This window comes from Typopeltis vanoorti, chromosome 4, assembly GCF_054136105.1.
Source record: "Typopeltis vanoorti isolate ZY-2024b chromosome 4, IOZ_Tvanoo_1.0, whole genome shotgun sequence".
Lineage (NCBI taxonomy): Eukaryota > Metazoa > Arthropoda > Arachnida > Uropygi > Thelyphonidae > Typopeltis > Typopeltis vanoorti.
Genome location: NC_143552.1, coordinates 151,833,523 through 151,848,295, shown reverse-complemented (window position 1 = coordinate 151,848,295; position 14,773 = coordinate 151,833,523). Strand labels below are relative to the sequence as shown.

At 35.4% G+C, this 14,773-nt stretch overlaps 1 protein-coding gene and 1 pseudogene across 1 annotated transcript in view; one reads left to right on the top strand and one right to left on the bottom strand.

Moving 5' to 3' along the window:
- The window catches only part of LOC150107758 (Parkinson disease protein 7 homolog), a 66,785-nt gene that overhangs the window by 49,172 nt on the left and 2,840 nt on the right, over positions 1–14,773 (top strand). The window lies entirely within an intron of this gene.
- Positions 4,406–4,987, bottom strand: LOC150107759 (small ribosomal subunit protein uS5 pseudogene; annotated as a pseudogene).

The window sequence follows — 14,773 nt, the reverse complement described above, 5'->3', positions numbered from 1 at the left end:
ACAGGAAACTAAGATGAACAGTGAAAAGTCAACTACTAGAACAAACTCCAGCTCAACATCTAGAAGAATGAACTCAGAATCAGAAGACCTGAAAATAGTTATTACCATCAGCATAAGGACTATTAATGGAAAGGAAACTGAACTTCCAGAAGAACTGGAAAAGCACCACACAGACATAATTGGTATTACGAAGACAGAAACAGACAGGTGAGATCCTACTAAACAATAAATATAGGATATTAATCTCGGATGAAGATACTTTCCTTTATGCTTACACGGTGATCAGAATACATTATGGAAATTATGGAAACAACTGCCGTGTTGGAGTAAAACTTTAGTTTAATATAAACCAAAATAAACACTCGACATTTCGACCTTCACATTAAGGTCATCATCTGGAGTATATGCATATATATATACAAAGAAACAAGCTGCACTACAATCTACAAGGCGTACTAAAGTTATTAACCAACCTTTACAACTATTGGCCTGACCTCTGGTGGGGAGAAAAAACTTACATCAAAGCTAGAGTCCTATCATCATCATCATCCTATTAGGTTACAAATTAAATTAAGCTGGAGAGCAACATTTTTACGAAAAAATTAATAAATAAAAAAATTACTTATACAGGGTGTCCCAAAATTCACGCAAGAAGTAATTTTGATAGAAAACACAGGTTTTTAATTAAAAATTGTGATTTCTTATTGATTCATAAAGTATACAGTATAGGGTTATGCATGGAATAGCATATCGGGTAAATGGCCTGCACGACTTTGCTGGCATACGCACTCTTTTGTCAAAATTTTCCATGACCGTTTTGCATAATTGTGACTGAATTTCGTTGATACAGCACTCAATTTCCTCCTTCAAGGCATGGGTGGTCGTGGGCTTGTTGGCATAAACCTTGAACTTCAAAAAAGTCCAACAGTGTTAAGTCACATGATCTGGGCTGCCAATTCTGATCACCAAAACAGGAAATTACACGACCAGGAAATGACTCGTGCAGTAATTGAATTGTTTCTCGGGCTGTATGGCATGTGGCACCGTCTTGTTGAAACCACATGTCGTCCACATCCATATCTTGCAATTTAGGCACAAAAAACTGGATTATCATATCGCAATAGCAAGCACCATTAACTGTTATTACCTTACTAGCCGCATTTTCGAAGAAGAATGGACCGATGATTCCTCCAGCCCAAAATCCGCACCAAATGGTGACACGTTGTGGATGCATTTGTTTCTCAACAATCACTCGTGGATTTTCTGAACCCCAAATGCTACAATTTTGTCAATTAACGAAGCCATCAAGATGAAAATGAGCCTCATCGCTGAAGATGATTTTGTTCGAAAAATAAGCATCCACTTGTTGTTGTTCCATAATCCATTCAACGAAGTCTCTTCGCTGTGTGTGGTCAGTAGGCTTTAGTTCTTGAATCAGTTGAACTTTGTAAGCATAAAGATGCAAATCTTTCGTGAGAATACGCTATCGAGAGCTTCTCGAAATGCCCAATTCAAGACCACAGTGCGGAATTGATGTTCCTGGACTCTCAGCAACACTCTCATGAACTGCTTCGATGTTTTCTGTTGAAGGACGTCCAGAGTGTATAAGATCACTAATTGATCCAGTTTCCTTGAATTTTTTAATTAATCTTTTCACAGTGGTGAAGTTAAAATCACTATTCTGACCATATTTTGTACGAAAATTGCGAACTGTAGCTGCCAAACTTCATTATTTCTAAAATATTTTTATTTTTTATTTTTAAAATATTGCTCAACAATGAAAATGTGTTGTTCTTTCATGTAGCACTCCATTTTTAATAACCCTGAACTGTCAGCTGTCACGCTGTCTTTTTTTTCTCATTGGCAACACTTTACCGCACAAATGGCGCTAAATTTAAATCTTGCGTGAATTTTGGGGCGCCCTGTATAAGTATACATAAGTTTCAACCAACTTGTTTAGATAGTGCCAATAAAAGCTGAAAATTTGTTTAGAGTCCTAAACTCGGGGTTTGCAACTAATTGGGCTGAATGTGTGCCATCCAAATTTTTGGGATTTTTATGCCACCATTATTGTTAAGATTAGGGTTGTTAATCAAAATTTCACAGGCTTCTTTTTGAAATTTTGATTAACAACTCTAATCTTAACAATAATGGTGGCATAAAAATCTCAATAATTTGGATGGCACACATTCAGCCCAATTAGCTGCAAACCCTGAGTTTAGGACTCTAAACAAATTTTCAGCTTTTATTGGGCACTATCCAAACCAGTTTCTTGTAACTTATATAAGTAATTTTTTTAATTTATTTATTAATTTTTTCCTTTTTTGTAAACATGTTGCTCTCCAGCTTAATTTAATTTGTAACCTAATAGATGATGATAATAGGACTCTAGCTTTGATGTAAGTCATTTTTCCCACCAGAGGTTAGGCCAATAGTTGTAACAGTTGGTCAGTAACTTTAGCATGCCTTATAGATTGTAGTGCAGCTTGTTTCTTTGTATATATATATGTGTATACTCCAGATGATGACCTTCATGTGAAGGTCAAAACGGCGAGTGTTTATTTTGGTTTATATTAAACTGAAGTTTTACTCCAACATGGCAGTTGTTTTCATAATGTAAATATGAAGATACTACTTGATTTGGAAGCCAGTTTCAATTAGTTATGTGGGCAAATTTCAAAATGGGAAAATAGACAATGAAACTTATTTGTGCTTATGGACCCACGGAAGGCTCTCCCAAGGAAGAAGTGGAGGAATTTTTCAAGTCATTAAAGCAGGTAGCTGATATAAAGAAAATGGAAAAGTAAGCATTGTTGGTAATCTAAATAGCAGAGTAGGAAATGAATCCTGCCATAATAGAAACATTTTGAGAAAATATGGAGAAAAAGGCAAGACATTCTAATAATTCTGGATTAGAGAAAGGTTGTCAAAAGTTTTTTTCACTTGGTTATACTATAAATTAAAGATGCCGAGAAATTATATACTTGATTTAATCCTTTATCCAAGTGTAAGCAAACAAAGTTTGCGCCTGAAGTATTTTCGGGACTGGGGCAACTCAAGGTAAGGCTTCACATCACTTGCCTTAGTATCCCATAATGCAAAACACATCTCCTTGCAGACATGTATAATGCTATGCATTACTTCAATCTTAGTATCACCTCTGAGTCTGGCTCCCACCAAAGAGACCTCAAAGGTCGAAACTGGTCTGGGTAGTGACCCTTCCAATAATGCATAGCATTATACATGTCTGCAAGGAGATGTGCTTTGCATTATGGTATACTAAGACAAGTGATATGAAGTCATACCACCTTTACCTTGAGTTGCCCCAATCCTGAAAATACTTCAGGCATACACTTTGTTTGCTTACACTTGAATAAAAGATCATCATCATGCATATCAAGGGTTTAGGGCTAGCATGGCCTGTTCTGGCCTTAGAAGTCATCGTTGAATCGTTTAAGGGGACGTTCTGGTTTTCTTTTTCCTAATGGCTTGTACTTTAAGGCTTGTTTTGGTAATCTTTCTGTTTTCATTCTTTGAACGTGTTCCATCCATTTGTATTTATATTTTTTAATTTTTTCTATTACTGGTTCTTGGTTTAATTCTTTCATAATTTCTTCGTTTCTTTTGTGATCAAATAGGGTATACTTTACAGTTTTTCTCATAAACTTCATTTATGCTCTTATTAATCTTTGTTTGTCTTTTTGTTTTATTGTCCAGATTTTGCTTCCATTCATTAAGACTGTTAGGGCTAATGTATTGTATACTTTTAGTCTGGTTTGTTTTTGAACTAGGTTTGGTTTAAATATAGAGTTAATTACACCTGTTATTTTTAAATATTTTGCAATTTTTACATTTATATCTTTTTCATTTTCATATGTGATCGTACATCCTAGGTAGTTAAATGAATTCACCTGTTCTAAGATATTGTTATCTCTTACTATTTTAGTTCTTGCTGGATCTTGTCCTTTAAAAGTCATAGTTTTTGATTTTTTCTGTTGATATTATCATACCATAATCTTTGGCTATCTTATTTAGATCTAAAATAGCTTTCTGTAGGTTATCTTCAGAATTTGTAATTATTATTTGGTCGTCGGCAAAAAGGAGAATGTTTAACACGTTCGCTGCCATGCTACTTCGGCATTGTCTTTTCCCATACGCCGAGCAATTTCGCTTCTTCAAGGTCAGTACGGTAATCTCGTTGCTGGCGGTAAGTGTCATACAAGTATACTCGTAGTTGGCTTGTGCAGAGCATATACCATCTATGAGTATACACAGTTTTGCTGTTCAAAAACAGGAACTAAACCCTTTGAATCTCACTGGCAAACTCTGAAGCTGCCAATTATATATGTGAAGTTTTTTTTTTTTTTTTTTAAATACTTCAAGTATATTTCAGCATGTTCAAATTTCATTCTCCTGGCTCATCACGTTGTGCAGCACCCATGGGTTTGTGGGTCATCAAGTACTCACTCAATTTCTGATAAGGAGATTTTATCTATTCCTTTTCATGCCACAAATCAGGGGTGAGATAGCTGTATGTCTGTTGAATTGCCAGATAAGTTGCTTTAGCAAAATTCCCAAGAGTTGAAGCAGACACACTTGCAGATGTGTAGCAGTCTTCAATTCCAGCCATAGTTAACAACTTTTTAGGGACTGGAGCAGAAACAATACCTGTACCTCTAGGAGCAGGTATAAGTCTCATCAAAACACTTCCACACTTGCTAGTTACCTTGCAGGAAACAGTGTGTGGTTTCCCAATATTATTTCCCCAGTATCCTCTGCACACAGGTATTACTGATAGTTTAGCCAAAATCATTGCTCCTCGAATGGCTGTAGCTACTTCTTTGGAACATTTAACTCTGAGACCTACATGGCCATTTGAGTCTCCTATTGCTACAAAAGCCTTCAATTTAGTTCTCTGGCCAGCACGAGTTTGTTTCTGAACAGGCCCAAAGCAAGACTGTTTGTTCCCAGGAACGTTGAAAAACATACTTAATCCTGAATGGTAAACACATAGAACAAGTGAAATATTTCAGCTATTTATACACAATTTTTAAAGAAAATGGAAAATGAAATATGGAAATGGCAATGAATTAGCAAAGCTGGTAGTAGGAAGTGAACTGAATGAACTTATATATGAATAAGTGAGAGTGAGAAATTAGTCAAAACACTAAACTAGTGTTTTGACTAATATACAATTCAATTTCAAACCCACTTTAACTTATGGATCTGAGAGCTGGGTAGAAATAAAACACTTAATCAAAGACTAGAGACCACAGATATCAGTTTTGAGAAAGATTACAGTGAACAGATGGTGTCATTGGCAGAATCATTAATAACAAGGAGGATATTAGGAAGAAATTTGATATCGTTAGCATTCAGGAATATGTTAGAGCTAATCTCATGTAGTATAGATGCATAAATGGAATGAGAGAGGAGGGTTAAATCTAGTTAGATTGATGAAATAAGAAGTGCATTAGAAGACTGAAATATAGGATCCAATATTATTGGAATCCTGACAGCTAACAGATTAGAATTGTTGATAGGAAATTAATACTATGAGAAATTTGAATCATTACTATCATAATATGCTGTATACCTCATGATGGTACATATCAGGAATTTGATGATAAAAGAATGTGACAATTACAGAAGAATTTTGTTTCATGCAAAATGCTTGTGGTTTGTCTTGTTACTATTATTAAATTATTTTGCTGTTCAGTTTATTATACTCTGCAGCTCTGTGTGCTCTCTGTTGACTAGTTGTATAGGATACATCAGACAGTCACAGGAATCATCTTCCCCTAACTGCTTCTGAGTTGAACTTAATGAAGTTTTGAATCAATATGTTTCGTTTGAAGAACCTCCGTAGCTCAGTTGGTATAGATGAAGCCCTTTGGTTTGAAAGACATGGGCTCGATTCCCATCCATGACGTGAGGAACATTTATCTGGTCTCTTTCAACTAGAGGTGAGTTAGCTGGTCTCATACGGAGGTAGAGGGTTTTTGCCCAGAAACTCTGGTTTTTCATCCCTCAGAACAGGCAGACTTGTCCCGTTAACACATACACGGATCTAAAGTCAAAAATATATAGGGAACTTTGCCCTTTCACTTGATTCTTGGGGCACCTAACCTCCAATATGAAAATACCATCATCTCCAATATGAAGATAATGATGATGTTTCTTTTATGCTCTTTCAGTCATAACTATTGATATTTACATATTTTAAATGTTTAGTACATCATTATACTAATGAATAATTCTAAGTTTAAACTCAAATTACATATGGGGTGCCTGTGTGGTTCTGTGGAAATTGCATTTGCTTTCATAGCTCTAGGCTACCCAAAGAAAGTTCATTATAGTTTGAATGCTAGTTGCTGACTATAGGAACTCCTTGCTAAATGTTCGGCTAGTTTCAAAGTTCTTCAGTCTTTGACATGGGGGTAAGTATGCTTTTTCTCCTTGAACTTGGTTTTTAATCCTGTGTCTAAAATTTGACTGTAGGATTTTCACTATTATGAAGAATAACAAGTGTTTGGATCTTGGGCCACAATATGGCAGCAGTTTGTCAGACTCTAAGTCTTGGCTCATTGATAACTTCAGCTTACTATCATCAGTAAAGGGTGGAGACTAACTGCCTGCCTGCCTTTCTTCAAAAGTTAATTAGGACTAAATGACCTCTGTCTACTTCCATTTTGAGAATAAAAGGTAGAGTATTTATTTAAATTTCATAATTTATTTAGTGAAGATGTTAAATTAAATATGGAAATAAACAAAGCTGATATGGTAAGAAGTCAACTGAATGAAGTTATGTGGAATAAGAGAGAATTAGCCAAAACACTAAATTTGCCGTATACAAGACATTGTTCAAACCAATTTTAACTTATGGATCTGAGAGCTGGGTCAGAAGTAAAACACTTGATCAAAGGCTAAAGACCACAGATATGAGAGTCATGAGAAAGATTAGGGGTATGAGCAGATGGCATCAATGGCAATATCATATTAAAAATGAGAATATTAGGAAAGAACTTGATATTGTCAGCATCCAAGGCTTCTGTATACACTTTCCATCTTTCTTTAGAGACATTAACAGAGCTAATCTCTGGTGGTATGGTCACTTAAACAGAATGGGAGAGGAAAGATTATCAAAACAAGTGTTCTCTGCCAGGTTGGCAGAAACGGCCCAGAGGAAGACCAAGATATAGGTGGATTGATGCAGTAAAAAGTGCCTTAGAAGACAAATATAAGATCTGATAATATTGGAGTCTTGACAGGTAACAGACTGATTTGGAGGAAAATTGTAGATGGGAAGTTAGTAATGATGTAAATTTTTCATGTAGTACTATGATATCATATCATCATAGCCAGAAGAGACAAGGAAAATACTTTAACTGGGAATACCAACAAATAGAAGAACAAACAAGAAAGGAAAAATGAGATCTTTTCAAAAAGATCAGAGAACTAATAGGGAAGTTTAGTGCCAAGGTGACAATAATTAAAAGAAACGCACGTATTAACCACAGTGAAAATTATTTAATTGTAAATATTTCATCCTAAGTATCTTAGGACATCATCAGTACAATAGGAATAACATACAGTTAGGGCACATGATTACAATAGAATCTCATTAAACGTGCGTAATGTGTTACAGAAGTAAAAAAAAATAAATAAATAAATAAATAATGAATTATTTTACACAATTTTGTATGACAATTTCTACTTTAGGAATGGTAAGAACGTCGTTGCGGTTTAAATTTGGTCTGTGTAGTAGGGCTTCAGAACTTTCTTTATATGAACGTTCATGTTTATATAAAGATCTATGTAAAAGTTTAGACTTTTCCCAATGGATCCTATGGCTTGGATTTTCAATTCCGTGTTGAGAGATGCCAGATTTCTGCGGTTTAAAAAGACAAATGTGGTCTTGATGTTCCGAGATGCGTTTCTGATCAGACCTACCTGTCTGTCCAAAGTAAGACGATTTGCATGAGCATGGAATCTCATAAATGCCAGGCAACGTCAAAAGCGAGGGTTTGTCCTTAGGAGAAGGTAACAAGTTGTAAATTTGGTTGATAGGTGTGTAAGTAGTGGTAAAATTGTATTTCTTCATAATTTTAGAAAGACGTTCGGAGATGCTTTTGAATGGGAATCCTATGGACTTCTTGTCTGGTTTGATGTGTGGGGAAAGTGACTAATGATTTTTTTGAGTTGTTTTAGGATTATATCCATTTAGGATGGCTGTATTTTTGATTACTTCTAATTCTTGGTTTAGAGATTCTTCAGAGGAGCAGAATTTGTGTGCTCTGGAAACTAGTGATTTAATAATGCCAGATTTCTGAGATGGATAATGAGCGGAAGAATTGTGAACGTAGCGACCTGAGAATGTAGGCTTGCGAAAGACAGATGTGGTGATGGAACCGTCTTCTTTTCTTTGAATGTGTAAATCCAAAAAGGAGATACCTGGAGATTCTTTTTCTAAAGTGGAGTTCATGTGATGATGAAGGTTAATTTTATCTAGAAACAGTTGTAATTTATGTTCGGGATGATCCCAGACTGCAAATATGTCGTCGAAATATCTAAACCAAATTTTTGGTTTGGGTTCAAAAATGTATAATATTTTCCTCAAGGTGTTCTAGAAACAAGTTTGCCGGGTTTGGTGATAAAGGAGATCCCATTGCTGTGTTCTTCTTGCTTGTAAATTTGACCTTTCCAGGAGAAGTAACCTGATACAATAACAAACTTGAACAATTCAACTATATCAGATGGAAATTTTTGAGTTAGTAATTCTATTGTTTCTTTATGGGGAATGTTCGTGAAGAGGGAGACAATGTCGAAGCTGATTAACAAGTCAGTTTTTGACAGTTGAATGTCTTTCATTTTTGTGTGAAACTGTAGAATTTTTGATTGAAGAGACTGTGAGTGGCCTATGTGAGGACGGAGAAGGTTAGATAAGAATCTTGATAACTTGTAAGTTGGACTGCTGATACAGTCTACAACGGGTCTGAGTGGAACATTAGTTTTGTGTAGCTTAGGTAAGCCATAAATTCTAGGAGGTCTGGCATGGTATGTCTTAAGTTTTTTTTATTGTTTCTTCATCTAAGGAGGAAGTTTCATTAAGTAGTGATTTAATAATGCCAGATTTCTGAGATGGATGATGAGCGGAAGAATTGTGAATGTCAACTCAGAAAATTAAATAATTTTCTGGGTTGACGTTTTGTAGGATCATAATCGAATTTGGTGTAAGTATTACGATCTCGAAGAAGTAAATTCATTTTTCGGTCATATGAATTGGTATCAAGAACCACAGTGGTATTTCCTTTATCAGTTCTGGTAATGATTGTTTTTATTACGTTTTAAGGATATAATAGCTTTCAATTCTGATGGTGGGATATTTAATTCCAAAGGTTTGGCATTGTAGATCACTTTAGCTACCTCAAAACAAAGTCTGTTGGCTTCAATACTGGAGAGATGGTTGACGTGTCTTTCTATATTATGTATGAAGCTAAATATGGTTGCTGGAACATTTAATTAAAGTAAACACAAAGGATATCTTACAGAAGCCCTTTACAAAAAGAACTCCAAAATTACTGAGAAATTTGAACAGCAGGATTATACACAGGAGCCAGTACCACTGGAGAGTGAAGTGAGGTGGGCACTGCAACAACTATCCAGTAAGAAAACACCAGGAGGAGATGGAATATCTATTGAGCTGCTCAAAGCCCTGGGAGAAGAGGCAGTTAAAATTTTAACAGCTCTATGTCAGCAAGTTTGGATCACAACTACATGGCCTAGGGCTTAGATGGCAAACCTATGGCATGCATGCCAGAGGTGGCACGTCAACGATTTACAAGTGATATCCTTTTATATGCTGATAAATTATTCAACCTTTTTTTTTTTAAATTGTTACAATACGTACAAGTTAAATTTTGTTTTACACAAGGGAGCAGCTATGAAGACATGCATATGATCGGTGCGGTATTAACAAAAGATCGCGCTACCCAGAGACAAAGGCAACCGACAATTGTTGAGTTGAAATGCTAATTCTCTTCAATCGAATTCCATAACATCTGAAACTGTCATAACAACATTCACTATGTATTTCTTAGTTTTAACCCATTCACTACGGTGTCGTTTATCGTTCCGACGGATGTTCTCATTACCGGCGAGCTCAACTCATACAAAGTTTCAACCAAGGTTTGAAACTTTGTATGAGTTGAGCCTGCCAGTCATGTAATTAAAAATTAAAGAATAGTTTTTAATTAGATATTGTGTTTCTCGTGCAACATATGGTTTTGCTTGAGTCTTTACAGCATAGTTTCTGTGAGAGGGGACATGTTATTCATTGGTTAACGCAGTTTTTATTCCAGCTGTCTATAATTGCACTATTTGTTGAGAAATATATCACACAGACTGCAAAAGGCTCTCTACCTTATTCAGGGATACAATAAAACTACTTGTTTTTCTTGCAACTGCAGTATAATAGCTGTTGGGGAGGGAGTGTTGTTAACTGCGGGGAGCGAGTTACTATCTCCTCCAACTGAACATATTTAAACATTTTTCATGTGCGAGATATATGCGAAACTTTTTAATGTGTTTTTCGTAAAGTAAAATCAGAGGTGCGAGTTATACGAGAGGGCAAGTTATATTTGAGTAAATATGGTAAGTATTTACTGATATATCGCTGACAATTTACATCCTTCTGCTGCTTCCCCTGCTCAGCTGACTTCTATGGTGAGTTACAATGCACAAATATTTTTCTCACTATCATTTTTTTTTCAAACCAACATCATTAAAATCAATTTAATAATCATCCTCATTGTATGTTACGCTTTCGCGCAGGCCTAGACATTTTACCCGTAAGCTTCCATAACCGATATTCCCATTGGCTACTCCTTATTCCCGATAGTATCCTATCCCATGTCTGTCGAAGCGCGTGTTCATGGGTCCGGTTTGCCTGCTTTGCGGAAGGAAAAACCCCAGAATAAACTGGTGAAAAAACCCTGCTGTCCATGCCAAAGACTGGCTCACTTGGCTATGGCTGAGGAAGATCCTTCAGCTTCTCACGTCTCCGACAGGAATCGAACCTAGGACATTCCTTCCCTAGGCATATGGTTGCAAAACGCACAGCCAATTTAATAATACAATAACTGTGCAGACAATTTAATAATAAATAATCAAATTTACACTGAATAATATTATAAATTTATATATAAATAAATATTATAAATAATATAAAATATTATTTATAAAATTATAAATAATTATAAAGTATTATGAATAAATATATTATAAATTTATAAATAAATTAAGTTAGATTAATTTTCTATTAATTTTTTCCTTATTAAAAACTGCTCGGCATGTCAGCAACTCGATTTGTATATTTTTGGCACACACACATAAAAAGGTTCGCCACCACTGGCCTAGGGAATGGAAAAAATCAGTTTATATACCTTTATTGAAGAAAGGCGATGCAAAAGAGTGCAAAAATTACAGAACTATAGCACTGATTTCTCATGCAAGTAAAGTCTTACTTAAGCTCATTCTGGAACCATTCATGAAGAGAGAAATGCCAGATGAACATGCAAGATTTCGAAAAGGCAGAGGAACAAGAGATCAAATCGGCAATGTGAGATGGATAATAGAAAGAGCACAGGAATATCAAAAGAATGTTTACCTTTTGTTTCCTTGACTATAGCAAGGTTTTTGACTCTGGAGATCATGTGAAACTGTGGAATGTGTTAAAAACAATGGGGAGTACCAGAGCATTTCATTATCCTTCTGAGGAATCTTTATTATGAACAAGAAGCTACTGTCCGAACAGATCTTGGAGAAATTGAGTATTTCACTATAGGTAATGGGGTGCGACAAGACAAGGATGTATTTTATCTCCATACCTGTTTAACTTGTACAGCAAATACATTTTAAGAATGGCAGGGCTGGAGGAGTCTTCAGTTGGAATTAAAATTGGTGGAAGAAATATTAATAATTTGAGGTATGCAGATGATACCACCTTGCTAGCAGAATGCAAAGGAGATTTAGAGGAACTTATTATGAAAGTTAAAGAAGAAAGTGCTAAATATGGTCTTAAACTTAACCTCAAAAAGACAAAAGTTATGGCAACATGTGAACTTAATGATTTTGAAGTAGATGGGAAGAAAATGGAAACAGTTAACAATTTTTTGCTCCTAGGATCCCGAATTGCTAAAGATGATTATTGTACTGAAGAAATTAGAAGATTATTACTTGGAAAGAAAGCAATGACAAATTTAAGCAAGTTCTTTAAAGATATTAGCCTCGCAACAAAAATCAGAATCGTGAAAGCACTAGTATTCACTGTATGGATGTGAAAGTTGGACCTGAGAAAGAGTGAAAGAAGGAAGATGAATGCATTTGACTTATGGATTTGGAGATGCTTACTAAGAATACCATGGACTGCAAAGCAAACCAATAAAGCCAGATTGCTCTCTCAAAGCTATGATCATCAAGCAAAAATTGTCATACTTCAGACATATGTGAGCAAATGACAGTCTGGAGAAGATGATGATGCTAAAGTTGATAGAAGCAGAAGAAGAGGAAGATCAAGAATTATATAGGTGGATGAGTTAAAGAAGCAACTGGAATGCACTTGGAAATTCTGAAAGATATGGCCAGGGACAGATCTGAATGGAGAATGTATGTTCATAGAATCACCAGGAGTCGAAAACCACTTGATGGAATATAACCACTATCATATCCTGTACACCCCTTGAGAGTATATATCAGGAATTTGATGATGCCGAAGTTATTTTGGTAAGTATCAGGCATTTTTATTATAAATACAACATTGCATTCATATTTCATCACATGCATATGAATGTGTGTGCATTACAGTGATTACACTAGACAGATGTAGCACTCAGTGTTGCATATATAATCACAGTTTATGAGTTCCATAAATCAGCTACAGATATAATTAACTAAACATCCATCTCTAAAATGCATACTGCATGAAAATGACTTGCAAAGTTATATGAGTAAATTTTATAGCAGGATTCCAAGTTTAATTTTTAGTTTACTTTCAAGGATGTTATTTGTGATCAATATAATAGCATACTTATTTAGGAGCATCCGTATGTTTTGAATATGCTGGCTTAGACCTATTTTGATATCCCTTTCAGTATTATTGCTTTCCTAAGTAATATCATCTGTGTAGGATATATTGCCTCTACTCTTATCTGGGATTTGAACCTGCAGCCAGTTGGGTGGAGAGTAGATATATATACTGACTGGTCTTGTGGCTTGCTTAACCAAGTAATTAGCATACCTACTCTTCCAACTGGTTGTAGGTTCAGTTCTTATTATAGGCATGGATGTCTTAAGTGCATTTAGGAGAGATGAATTTCTTTGCCTATTATGAGACCACTGCTCTGCTTATGAGGGTGGTCTGAAAGGTTCTCGGCCTAACAATAAAAAAAAAAAAAAAATGAATTTATAATTTCAAAATTATTTTTATTTTTCAACATAATCTTCCTTAAGACTAATACATCTATTCCAGCAATGCGCCAGTGCCATTATCCTGTCCTTGTAGTGGTTCTTGGTAAGATCTGCAAAATACCCCTCTACAGCTGCAATCACCTCTTGATTCGAAGAAAAACGGTGACCAGCGAGGAAGAGTTTTAGTTTTGGGAAGAGATAGAAGTCAGAGGGAGCCAAATCTGGGGAATAGGGTGGATGTTCCAACAATTCATAGTGTAGAGCCCTTAATTTTCCCATTGGCAAAACACCTTTGTGGACAAGTGTATTGTCCTGATGAAAGATGATTTTTTTCTTCTGTAAATCAGGTCTTTTCTCACAAATTTTTTCATCTAGTCTGGTTTAAAAGATTGAAATAATATTCCCCGGTTATTATTTTACCCTTTTCAAGATAATTAATAAACAAAATGCCTTTAGCATCCCAAAACACCGATGTCATGACCTTTCCTGCTGATGGAACTAGCTTTGGCGATGAACAACCGGCTTCTGTCCACTGTTTTGACTGTCGTTTGAATTCTCGTGTGCAATGATGAATCAAATCTCATCCATAGTAATAAATTGATGCACAAAATCAGTTTTATTCTTGTTAAAATGCTCCAAGCACTGTTCAGAGATTTTCATGTGAGTGCATTTTTGATCTGCTGTGAGTAAGCATGTCACCCATCTTGCACAAAGCTTTTTCATTTTGCAATTATTCATGTAAATATATCCTACACGTTCTTTTGAAATGCATATAGACTCTCCAGTCATCCAATACCATATCGTGCACTTGATCAATGATTTCTGGTTTTGTTAAACTTTTTGGACGTCCTTCACATGGATTATCTTCAATACTGGTACAGCCACATGTAAACTCAGCAGCCCATTTCTTAATTGTTGAAAATGAAGGAGAAGAGTGCCCATAAACTTATGTTTTGCCTTATATAAAAATAAATAAATTTATGTGCTGGACACGTGTCTTTGGAATTTTTTTTTTCTTGATATAAAAAAGTACATTTTTTGAATACAATTTATTAGCTTTTGATTTTAGGAATACAAGTGACATTTAACATTTTGTATTTATTGCTCAGAAAGATCTCACCTGATTTTGTCTTTTTTGTTTCAGTCACCCCTATTCTTTTCGATCTGGTACTTATCTAATTCCTCAACTAGCTCTGTTTATTTGCCATTCAGGCTTCTTATGTTGATAGTACTGATCTGGAACTCTGTTGATGTTAAGTTGGGATGTGTTTTAGGATTTGTTCCAGTAGCCGACTTTTCACTGTTC